The sequence below is a fragment of the Heptranchias perlo genome, chromosome 38, assembly GCF_035084215.1.
Source record: "Heptranchias perlo isolate sHepPer1 chromosome 38, sHepPer1.hap1, whole genome shotgun sequence".
Lineage (NCBI taxonomy): Eukaryota > Metazoa > Chordata > Chondrichthyes > Hexanchiformes > Hexanchidae > Heptranchias > Heptranchias perlo.
The window spans coordinates 11,560,031-11,572,003 of NC_090362.1; positions in this window are offsets into that span (position 1 = coordinate 11,560,031).

Consider the following 11,973-nt stretch of genomic DNA (forward strand, 5'->3'; position numbering starts at 1 on the left):
GAATACCCAGCCTCTGACCTGCTCTTGTAGCCACAGTATTTATATGGCTGGTCCAGTTAAGTTTCTGGTCAATGGTGACCCCCAGGATGTTGATGGTGGGGGATTCGGCGATGGTAATGCCGTTGAGTGTCAAGGGGAGGTGGTTAGACTCTCTCTTGTTGGAGATGGTCATTGCCTGGCACTTGTCTGGCGCAAATGTTACTTGCCACTTATGAGCCCAAGCCTGGATGTTGTCCAGGTCTTGCTGCATGCGGGCTCGGACTGCTTCATTATTTGAGGGGTTGCAAATGGAACTGAACACTGCAATCATCAGCGAACATCCCCATTTCTGACCTTATGATGGAGGGAAGGTCATTGATGAAGCAGCTGAAGATGGTTGGGCCTAGGACACTGCCCTGAGGAACTCCTGCAGCAATGCCCTGGGGCTGAGATGATTGGCCTCCAACAACCACTACCATCTTCCTTTGTGCTCGGTATGACTCCAGCCACTGGAGAGTTTTCCCCCTGATTACCATTGACTTCAATTTTACTGGGGCTCCTTGGTGCCACACTCAGTCAAATGCTGCCTTGATGTCAAGGGCAGTCACTCTCACCTCACCTCTGGAATTCAGCTCTTTTGTCCATGTTTGGACCAAGGCTGTAATGAGGTCTGGAGCTGAGTGGTCCTGGTGGAACCCAAACTGAGCATTGGTAAGCAGGTTATTGGTAAGTGCCGCTTGATAGCACTGTTGACGACACCTTCCATCACTTTGCTGATGATTGAGAGTAGACTGATGGGGCGGTAATTGGCTGGATAGGATTTGTCCTGCTTTTTGTGGACAGGACATACCTGGGCAATTTTCCACATTGTCGAGTAGATGCCAGTGTTGTAGCTGTACTGGAACAGTTTGGCTAGAGGCGCAGCTAGTTCTGGAGCACAAGCCTTCAGCACTACAGCCGGGATATTGTCGGGGCCCATAGTCTTTGCTGTATCCAGTGCACTCAGCCGTTTCTTGATATCACGTGGGGTGAATCGAATTGACTGAAGACTAGCTTCTGTGAAGGTGGGGATATCGAGAGGAGGCCGAGATGAATCATCCACTTGGCACTTCTGGCTGAAGATGGTTGCAAACGCTTCAGCCTTGTCTTTTGCATTCATGTGCTGGATTCTGCCATCATTGAGGATGGGGATGTTTACAGAGCCTCCTCCTCCTGTTAGTTGTTTAATTGTCCACCACCATTCACGACTGGATGTGGCATGACTGCAGAGCTTTGATCTGATCCGTTGGTTATGGAATTGCTTAGCTCTGTCTATAGCATGTTGCTTCCACTGTTTAGCATGCATGTAGTCCTGAGTTGTAGCTTCACCAGGTTGGCATCTCATTTTTAGGTATGCCTAGTGCTGCTCCTGGCATGCTCTTCTACACTCCTCATTGAACCAGGGTTGATCCCCTGGCTTGTTGGTAATGGTAGAGTGAGGAATATGCCGGGCCATGAGGTTACAGATTGTGCTGGAATACAATTCTGCTGTCGCTGATGGCCCACAGCGCCTCATGGATGCCCAGTTTTGAGCTGCTAGATCTGTTCTGAATCTATCCCATTTAGCACGGTGGTAGTGCCACACAACACGTTGGATGGTGTCCACAGTGCAAAGACGGGACTTTGTCTCCACGAGGACTGTGCGGTGGTCACTCCTCCCAATACTGTCATGGACAGATGCAATTGCGATAGGTAGATTGGTGAGGACGAGGTCAAGTAAGTTTTTCCCTTGTGTCGGTTCACTCACCACCTGCCGCAGGCCCAGTCTAGCAGCTATGTCCTTCAGGACTCGGCCAGCTCGGTCAGTGGTGGTGCTACCGAGCCACTCTTGGTGATGGACATTCAAGTCCCCCACCCAGAGTACATTCTGTGCCCTTGGTACCCTCAGTGCTTCCTCCAAGTGGTGTTCAACATGGAGGAGGACTGATTCATCAGCTGAGGGAGGGCGGTAGGTGGTAATCAGCAGGAGGTTTCCTTGCCCATGTTTGACCTGATGCCATGAGATTTCATGGGGTCCGGAGTCAATGTTGAGGACTCCCAGGGCCACTCCCTCCTGACTGTATATCACTGTACCGCCACCTCTGGTGGATCAGTCCTGCCGGTGGGACAGGACATACCCAGGGATGGTGTTTCAGTTATATTGGTTGATGGATAAATATTGGTCAGGACACTGGGGAGAACTCCTCTGCTCTTGTATGAATAGTGCCATTGGATCTTGCACATCTACCCAGTGATACTGTACCATGTGATTCACACTCAGTGGCACCGCACCATGTGATTCACACCCAGTGGCACCGCACCATGCGATTCACACTCAGTGGCACCGCACCATGCGATTCACACCCAGTGATACTGTACCATGTGATTCACACCCAGTGATACTGTACCATGCGATTCACACCCAGTGATACTGTGCCATGCGATTCACACCCAGTGATACTGTACCATGCGATTCACATCCAGTGATACTGTACCATGCGATTCACACCCAGTGATACTGTACCATGCGATTCACGCCCAGTGATACTGTACCATGCGATTCACACCCAGTGATACTGTACCATGCGATTCACGCACAGTGATACTGTACCATGCGATTCACGCCCAGTGGTACTGTACCATGCGATTCACGCCCAGTGGTACTGTACCATGCGATTCACACCCAGTGATACTGTACCATGCGATTCACGCCCAGTGATACTGTACCATGCGATTCACACCCAGTGATACTGTACCGTGATTCACACCCAGTGATACTGAACCATGTGATTCACACCCAGTGATACCGTACCATGCGATTCACGCCCAGTGATACTGTACCATGCGATTCACACCCAGTGATACTGTACCGTGATTCACACCCAGTGATACCGTACCATGCGATTCACGCCCAGTGATACTGTACCATGCGATTCACACCCAGTGATACTGTACCGTGATTCACACCCAGTGATACTGAACCATGTGATTCACACCCAGTGATACCGTACCATGTTTCACATCCAGTGATACTGTACCATGTGATTCACACCCAGTGATACCGTACCATGTTTCACATCCAGTGATACTGTACCATGTGATTCACACCCAGTGATACCGTACCATGTTTCACATCCAGTGATACTGTACCATGTGATTCACACCCAGTGATACCGTACCATGTTTCACATCCAGTGAATCTGTACCACGTGATTCACACCCAGTGATACTGTACGTGTTTCACACCCAGTGCTACTGTACCATGTGATTCACACCCAGTGATACTGTACCATGCGATTCACGCCCAGTGATACTGTACCATGCGATTCACACCCAGTCATACTGTACCATGCGATTCACACCCAGTGATACTGTACCATGCGATTCACGCCCAGTGATACTGTACCATACGATTCACACCCAGTGATAATGTACCATGCGATTCACACCCAGTGATACTGTACCATGTGATTCACACCCAGTGATACTGTAACATGTTTCACACCCAGTGATACTGTACCATGTGATTCACATCCAGTGATACTGTACTGTGATTCACACCCAGTGATACTGCACCATGTCATTCACACCCAGTGATACTGTACCATGTTTCACACCCAGTGATACTGTACCATGTGATTCACATCCAGTGATACTGTACCATGTGATTCACACCCAGTGATACTGTACCATGTGATTCACACCCAGTGATACTGTACCATGTGATTCACATCCAGTGATTCTGTACCGTGATTCACACCCAGTGATACTGTACCGTGATTCACACCCAGTGATACTGTACCATGTGATTCACACCCAGTGATACTGTACCATGTGATTCACATCCAGTGATACTGTATCGTGATTCACACCCAGTGATACTGTACCATGTATTTACACCCAGTGATACTGTACCATGTGATTCACATCCAGTGATACTGTACAGTGATTCACACCCAGTGATACTGTACAGTGATTCACACCCAGTGATACTGTACAGTGATTCACACCCAGTGATACTGTACCATGCGATTCACACCCAGTGATACTGTACCATGCGATTCACGCCCAGTGATACTGTACCATGCGATTCACACCCAGTGATACTGTACCGTGATTCACACCCAGTGATACTGAACCATGTGATTCACACCCAGTGATACCGTACCATGCGATTCACGCCCAGTGATACTGTACCATGCGATTCACACCCAGTGATACTGTACCGTGATTCACACCCAGTGATACCGTACCATGCGATTCACGCCCAGTGATACTGTACCATGCGATTCACACCCAGTGATACTGTACCGTGATTCACACCCAGTGATACTGAACCATGTGATTCACACCCAGTGATACCGTACCATGTTTCACATCCAGTGATACTGTACCATGTGATTCACACCCAGTGATACCGTACCATGTTTCACATCCAGTGATACTGTACCATGTGATTCACACCCAGTGATACCGTACCATGTTTCACATCCAGTGATACTGTACCATGTGATTCACACCCAGTGATACCGTACCATGTTTCACATCCAGTGAATCTGTACCACGTGATTCACACCCAGTGATACTGTACGTGTTTCACACCCAGTGCTACTGTACCATGCGATTCACGCCCAGTGATACTGTACCATGCGATTCACACCCAGTCATACTGTACCATGCGATTCACACCCAGTGATACTGTACCATGCGATTCACGCCCAGTGATACTGTACCATATGATTCACACCCAGTGATACTGTACCATGCGATTCACGCCCAGTGATACTGTACCATGTGATTCACATCCAGTGATACTGTACCATGTGATTCACACCCAGTGATACTGTACGTGTTTCACACCCAGTGCTACTGTACCATGTGATTCACACCCAGTGATACTGTACCATGCGATTCACGCCCAGTGATACTGTACCATGCGATTCACACCCAGTCATACTGTACCATGCGATTCACGCCCAGTGATACTGTACCATGCGATTCACACCCAGTCATACTGTACCATGCGATTCACACCCAGTGATACTGTACCATGCGATTCACGCCCAGTGATACTGTACCATGTGATTCACACCCAGTGATACTGTACCATGTGATTCACACCCAGTGATACTGTACCATGTGATTCACATCCAGTGATTCTGTACCGTGATTCACACCCAGTGATACTGTACCGTGATTCACACCCAGTGATACTGTACCATGTGATTCACACCCAGTGATACTGTACCATGTGATTCACATCCAGTGATACTGTATCGTGATTCACACCCAGTGATACTGTACCATGTATTTACACCCAGTGATACTGTACCATGTGATTCACATCCAGTGATACTGTACAGTGATTCACACCCAGTGATACTGTACAGTGATTCACACCCAGTGATACTGTACAGTGATTCACACCCAGTGATACTGTACCATGTGATTCACATCCAGTGATACTGAACCATGTGATTCACACCCAGTGATACTGTACCATGCGATTCACACCCAGTGATACTGTACCATGTTTCACACCCAGTGATACTGTACCATGTAATTCACACCCAGTGATACTGTACCATGTGATTCACATCCAGTGATACTGAACCATGTGATTCACACCCAGTGATACTGTACCATGCGATTCACACCCAGTGATACTGTACCATGTTTCACACCCAGTGATACTGTACCATGCGATTCACACCCAGTGATACTGTACCATGCGATTCACACCCAGTGATACTGTACCATGTTTCACACCCAGTGATACTGTACAATGCGATTCACACCCAGTGATACTGTACCATGTGATTCACACCCAGTGATACTGTACCATGCGATTCACACCCAGTGATACTGTACCATGTTTCACACCCAGTGATACTGTACCATGCGATTCACACCCAGTGATACTGTACCATGCGATTCACACCCAGTGATACTGTACCATGTTTCACACCCAGTGATACTGTACCATGCGATTCACACCCAGTGATACTGTACCATGCGATTCACACCCAGTGATACTGTACCATGCGATTCACACCCAGTGATACTGTACCATGCGATTCACACCCAGTGATACTGTACCATGCGATTCACACCCAGTGATACTGTACCATGCGATTCACACCCAGTGATACTGTACCATGCGATTCACATCCAGTGATACTGTACCACGTGTTTCACACCCAGTGATACGGCACCATGTGATTCACACCCAGTGATACTGTACCATGTGATTCACACCCAGTGATACTGTACGTTGTTTCACACCCGGTGATTCTGTACCATGCGTTTCACAACCTGTGACACTGTACCATGTGAATGTGGCAGTGCTACAGTGTTTCTCTGATCCTTACCAGGTAATACATACTCTTGTACTTATTACCTTGTTGCTAAGTATTGGCAGAATTACAGACAATTGAACACATGGGTCTGTAAATAACATATTTGTAGCACACTGCTGTGCTATATTGGTTTGATTTCAGAGGCCGTTCCCAGTAGGAAAAGCTGAGTGAATGCTCTTCGCATGCTGGATCAGCTCCCAGCACTGACTCTGGAATATCAATTCTACTGAATCTCCTGTTTTGATTTGGAGGAATTCCTACAGCACCATCTCCCCACACTGCACTGCGATCTGAGACGATATTAAGCACATCCGGGTTGGCTTCACTCTACCAGGGATCACATTCTCCGGATTCCAGGAATCTATGGACCCCCAGCTGTAGTTCGTGCAGTCAGCACACTTCAAACAGAAGTCATGTCCCAAGGGATCATCGAGTTGCAAGAATCTGGCATGTGGCTCCCAGCCCAGCGTTCTGAGATTCCAATCTTCCAATCTGCCAAATTAATTCTTTTTGGATTCTCAAGCAGAGACAGATTTAACAGGAAAAATGAGGCTCACTTTACAAACCTCCCAATCGTAAATAACACGCTCTTCAAAAATGTAATGGGAACAGGAAACACAGACAAGACCTTCTCTGTAGTCAGTCCCTGTACATTAATATGTTTGCTCCATTGCTCAGTTACAAAACACTGGAATATCTCACAACTGGACCACAGGTCCTCTCAATGCATTTCACTAAAAAAGCAGTCATTTTGTCCCCCGGAGGGTGCTCACTCTTGCTGCCTGGATTTCACAGGTGTCAGTCACTCTCCAGTACTTCTTCCTGGGTAGGCCCAGGTAAATGAGTGTTTGGTTATTCAACAGTGGGGGCATCAAAGTGGAGTCTGATTCTGTTCATACCCAGCACCAAAAGACACCAACCACACACACCAACCCCACCAACCACACACACCCCCGCAAAGACACACACCAACACACACACACCAACCAAACCAACCACACACACACCACACACACACATCCACACACACACACACACACACACCAATCACACACACACCAACCAAACCAACCACACACACACACCACACACACATACACCAACCACACCCACAGACACACATCAACACACACACACACCAATCACACACACACCAACCACACACCCACAGACACATCCACACACCAACACATGCACATACACACACCAACCACACACACAAATCACACACACCCACACCCACCCACGCACAGACACACACCAACACACACACCAACCACACATACACACCACACACACATACAGGGTGACCATCTTGCAGGAGACACTGGATAGAGATCAGGAACCCTGGCTGATTTATTTTCCTCTCAGAGGCATTGAAGGTAATATTGTTACCCCAACTTACTGCTACGGCTGGAACCCACTAACAGGAATTGTCCCTTGGACCTTCTTGGTCTGTGCGACTGCGTTTACTCACTGCACTACCAGGAAAATAAAATAAACTAAACTCTTACTGTCTTTCTGGAATGAAACATTTACTGTGACAGAGTGTAAACGGAAAGTGCATCTCTCACAAGGGGGCCCATGTTATGTACAGCTGAACTCATCCCGATCCTCCCCCACTGCCCATAGAAATGTCTCCATTTGACGCACAATAGAAGAACTGGATCTGCAGGGAAACAGGAATAATTGGAGCTGGAGACTGTGAAATGTGAAATTTGTTTTTAAGGTTAGACCAGAGATAAAACAGGACCTTTAACAAAGGGACTCTCCCTAAACTTTAGCCTGCCTTTTCTCTTTCAGAAATTGTACATTTGGGGCATTTTCTATTTTTATTGCAGATTTCTGGAATTTGCAGTTTTTCTGTTTATTATAAATGTGATTGTCTGGGGATTTCTTGGCCTGATGAAAACAAGATCATTAGCGTTTTTTGGGGGGTTATATTGATTTCCTTTGGGGACCTAGTTGGGTAAATGTCTTGTTTTTCTCTGTGCATTTATGTAACTTATTTATTGTAATAGGAACATAGGAACAGGAGGAGGCCATTCAGCCCCTCGAGCCTGTTCTGCCATTCAATTAGATCATGGCTGATCTGTACCTCAACTCCATTTACCCGCCTTTGCTCCATATCCCTTGATACCCTTACCTAACAAAAATCTATCGATCTCAGCCTTGAAAGCTCCAATTGATCCAACATTCACAGCGTTTTGGGGTCAGAGTTCCAGATTTCCACTAACCTTTGTTTGAAAAAGTGCTGCCTGATTTCACCTCTAAATTGCCTAGCTCTAATTTTAAGATCGTGTTCCCTTGTTCTGGACTCCCCATCAGAGGAAATGGTTTCTCTGTATCTACTCTATCGAGTCCTTTATCATTTTAAACACCTCAATTAGATCACCCCTCAAACTTCTAAACACAAGGGAATACAAGACAAGTTTATGCAACCAGGCCTCATAATTTAACCCTTTCAGCCCTGGTATTATTCTGGTGAACCTGCATGGTACCCCCTCCAAGGCCATGGTCTAACTGCATTTCCCCAGGCTCCGTTCTGAAGAAGCCACTTACAAAGTGACATTCAGAACTATACGGACTGTAACATCCTCACTCACTGACCTGACAGCCGGGGAACCTGCAGATACGGGCAACTGTGACACACACACACTCTCTCGCAAGTTGCTTCCACGATAAAGGATGGACTGGAGGGTTCTGCTGATCCTGTTCATTGGATCGTGAAACATTGTGTTCCCGGAATGTACACCCTTGCTGTCCTGTCTCCGTGCCGTGCAGCTTCTTATCAACATAGGGAACATTGGAAAACATGGAACAAGAAAATCCCATTGGGCTTGCTCATTCCACATCACATGTACACTCTACCCTAACATGGGCTCCACCACATTTAAGGATATAATTCCTAAGTTCAGATCATTTACATCCTTTGAAATAAGTAAAGACCATGGCAGCCGTAAGAATGTGAGCTGGTTTTCCCTTTTTTTTTAGTTTGGAGCTCTTTGTTTCCAAAACACTGGCCCATTTCTGCAATAGACAACAGTGCCGAAATGCAGACACTCTCAGTAATGTGTCCCAGCTGGAATCATTCTTACATCGGAAACCTGGGGACAATTAAAGTTACTGGGCATGTAAGAAATAAAACCAAACATCAATACCCGTGTGGGGGGAGGAATGCTGGGCTATAGTTCAAACTCCACAACACCAGCTGCACACAATTCAGATACCAGGCAGCCTGTGCTACAACGTAACACTGATAACAGGGCGGAGCTGAACAGAGCATTTCATGATTTATGGGGTCCTCCATAACCTGATATGGGTGTGTCTGAATGTACATAGCTAATATCTGCATTTATACTTCCGTAAGAGAACCAGGAGTGACTCGCTCCCAAGTTCACTCTGGGTTTGGAGGGGTTCCAAATCAGCTTGATGCCAGTTTCAGGGATGACCCACTGTGTTGTGTAATTCTAAACCTGAACTTCAGAAGGGCAGTTCATATTGCAGTTTGGGATGTATAGTTTATGTGTCAGCCATGGCTCAGTGGGCAGCACTCTGGCCTCTAAGTACCGAGAGAATGCTGCACTGTCGGAGGTGCCGTCTTTTGGATGTGACGTTAAACTGAAGCCCCGTCTGCTCTCCAAGGTAAAAAATATCCCGCGGCACTATTTTGAAGAAGAGCAGGGGAGTTCTCCCCAGTATCCTAGCCAATATTTATCCCTCAACAATCATTAAAACATTATCACATTGCTGTTTATGGGAGCTTGCTGTGCACAAATTGGCTGCCTTGTTTCCTACATTACAACAGTGACTACACTTCAAAAGTACTTAATTGGCTGTAAAGCCCTTTGGGAGGTCCTGAGGTCATGAAAGGCACGATAATTACAAGTTCTTTCTTTCTTTCTAGATGTGAAGTTCTCCACTGCTGGGGACTTAACACCCACGGTTCCAATGTGAAAACCGCTTCACTGTGGCACTAAAATTGCTGCGAAAATCTACTCTTGGATTATTTGATATTATAATCACCCTGAGTGTCACTTAAATTCAACTACTGTTCCTCCAAAGGCTCAGTTGGTAAATGCACCACCTAATGCAAGGGCCCCAGGGTCCAAACCTCGGTTGAATTAACTAATCTCAGCTGGGTGCTGGGTCATTGCAATTGGCCCCAGTGCCCATGGACTTAGGAAAGAAAAGTCGGCCAGGATTCCTCTTCTCCAGTGACCCCCTGCTGGAAGTGCGTGTGGCTGTTGAACGAGAACAGGATCGGGCTCAGCTGCGATGCAATTGAATCTCTCTAGTGGTTGAGGCATCTGAGGGCAAGAACTTGCCTTTCTGTAGTTCCCCTCATGTGCAAGAAGATGCCTCAAAGCACTTTACATTGAAAAGGAAAAGAAACAGCGAATGCCAAGCAGGAGAGGTAGAGGGAAAAGTACAAAAGGAGCAAACAGTTGAAGAGACAGGTATTGAAGAGATTTTGAAATCAGAAAGAAGATGGCAAGGTGTAGAGAAGTAGTGAGATACCTCCACAGGACAGGAATCTGGGCATCGTGCCTCAGGAAGGATATATTGGCCTTGGAGGGGCTGCAGCGCAGATTCACCAGAATGATACCGGGGCTAAAAGGGTTAAATTATGAGGACAGGTTGCATAGACTTGGCTTGTATTTCTTTGAATATAGAGGATTAGGGGGTGATCTAATCGAGATGTTTAAGATGATTAAAGAATTTGATAGGGTAGATAGAAACTATTTCCTCTGGTGGGGGACTCCAGAACAAGGAGGCATAGCCTTAAAATCAAAGCTAGGCTGTTCAGGGTTGATGTCAGGAACCACCTCTTCACACAAAGGGAGTGGAAATCTGGAACCCCTCCAAGGCCAATATAGCCTTCCTGAGGTGCGGTGCCCAGAACTGAACGCAGTACTCCAGATGTGGTCTAACCAGAGCTCTGTACAGCTGTATCATAACTTCCATCCCTTTGTATTCCAGCCCTCTTGAGATAAAGGCCAACATTTCATTAGCCTTTTAAATTATTTTTTGTATCTATCAACTAGTTTTTAGTGATTTCTGTACGTGGACCCCTAAATCTCTCTGCTCCTCCACAGTTCCTAGCTTCTCGCCATCTAGAAATACTCTGATCTATAGATCTATACTCAGGTCTCTGCAGAACCACAGGAGTTCACATAGGCTCAGACATTAAGAACAGCAATGTGCCTGTGGAACTGAGCAAAGGGTCAATGCCTACTGGAGAGAAGGGTAAAAACCAGAGGTCTCACTTTGTTTTGGTATAATTGAACCGTGTTCTAATATCCAAGTTTCTTTTTTATGAGAGATCTTATACAACCACTTGCTCTCTTGCACGATGGGTTTATCGCCCGAGATTTGCTTTTCTGACCATGAAAATGAATTGAAAATTTTAATAGCTCAAGACTTGCACATCATGAGATATATAAGGAGAAAGAAGTGAAATTTAACTTCAAAAATTGAGCCTCAATTACATCTTAGAGATTTCAACTCAATTGTTGCGTCCAAAACTGGTACAATGCCAGCCCTGGTGGCTCTGTGTGTGTAACCTACACTAGCAGGTGTCAGGTTGTCAATGGCTCATTTCCCGTATTGGTCC